The sequence below is a fragment of the Quercus suber genome, unplaced genomic scaffold (genome assembly GCF_002906115.3).
Source record: "Quercus suber isolate HL8 unplaced genomic scaffold, Cork oak 2.0 scaffold_546, whole genome shotgun sequence".
Lineage (NCBI taxonomy): Eukaryota > Viridiplantae > Streptophyta > Magnoliopsida > Fagales > Fagaceae > Quercus > Quercus suber.
The window spans coordinates 136,784-138,659 of NW_027069994.1; positions in this window are offsets into that span (position 1 = coordinate 136,784).

Sequence of the window (1,876 nt, forward strand, 5' to 3'; positions counted from 1 at the left end):
TGTGGTTCACTAGTTTATTTAGTGTTTATTTTGTACAATTTATATACATATACCTAAAAAGAGGTGTAATTTTAAAGAGTTATATATATTTTTTTAAAAAAAGAAGAAGAAGAAGAAGAAGAAGAATTTTTTTTAAGCGATCGTTCTTTTTGTAGTAAAATTAGTATGAATTTATATGTTGGATATGCAATATTTATTGAATTCCTTTTTTTTAATATCTCAATAATTAGGGGTGAAGGATTTGAACTTTGAATGACTTACTTTTAGACACCAGGAAATGCCACTTGAGGGACAAAGTTTATTTACAAAATTAGTTGTAGCCTTTGGCTACAACCTTATTCGATATTTTTTTTATTAGAGATGAATTTTGATAAATTCACAATTGGATTATGTCTTTTTCTTATATCCTCCTCTATACTTGCAAAATTTCTAGAAAATTAAATATCAATAGCTATGTCATTCATTTACTATTTAAATTGCAAGTTTTTGTAGTTTAAAATTATACATAAAATACAAGCTTATAAATCATATAGTAAATAATATATGTTTGACACGAAAATTGATATATGTATTAAGAGCGTAAAGAACATGTAATTCAACCGTTAGATTTTCAAAATATATAAAAATATTTATTTTATTGAGTAAGATTGTAGGCTTAAACTATAACCAAATTTGTAACTAAACTTTGTTCTCAGTTAAGATACTTAGATGCACTAATGAATTCTAATTAACTTAATAAAAACCTGAAATTGACTCACATCTTTTTCTTTTATTATAAATCTCATTATTGCATTGACTCAAGAGTATTTATTATAAAGCAGGCTATTCCCCAAAAATAAAACTAACTAGATAAAAAAGATTTAGGTCCTGTTTGATACGCGAATTTAAATATATGCTTTCAGTTTTTTAACAATATTACACATATTTTTACACACTTTTTTACCTACACATATTTAAAAATAAAAATAAAAACTATTATTTAAACGTACTATCGAACGGGCCTTACATTTTACATGTTGAATATGCAGTGGCAAACTTTATTTCAATTTGATTTACCAAAAAAATCTTTTATCTCAATTTGTATTAAATTTTTAGCTAAGATGCTCAAATGGGAGAATGGGGACACAGAAACTACGCCGAGGCCCACAATAAAGACAGGATGGCCTAGAAAGAGGCAAAAGTGTTAAAGATAATCACGGCAGTAGCCCACAGCTTTTTCATTCTCTTCTTGAAACTATAATAAATAAACAAATCCAAATCCAAATCTTCCGTTAACTTCTAAAATAAGTTGGACTTTGCTCACTCTCCGGGTCCCACCCCCATTTGCTTGGCCTTACTTATTACGTGCCTAAACATACACTTGGCAACGTGTCACCCTTTCAAAGCTCCAAAATTCTTACTGTTCGTGCATTATTTTTGTGGCTGGTGATTTTGTTCTTTATTTTTATTCCCTTTCCAAAAGGGAAAGAACAGTAAATATAATAGAATTACTGTTACTAGTACAGAGTACAGACTGTACAGTAGTAGTACTGGTCCACCAACCTAAATTTTGAAGAAAATTTACTAGCTAGACCCAGTACTCATTAACAATGAGGATTTTCTTTTTCTTTTTTTCTTTTTTCTTTTGTTGGTTGGCTTGGGCAACAAATTCCTTCCCCCATTTGCTTATTGAAAATTTGGATGATGAGGGCTTTTGTGTTAATGGGATTTCACTTTATAATTTATTCCTCAAAAGTCTAAACTTGTTGCCAATTTCAACATTGACTGATTGACATACAGCGAAAAGAAGAAGAAGAGAATATTCAATTTTAGGCTCGATTTGAAGTGGTAAAATGCCACCTATATATTGAGAGAGTGAGATTGATGAGTTTGAGTC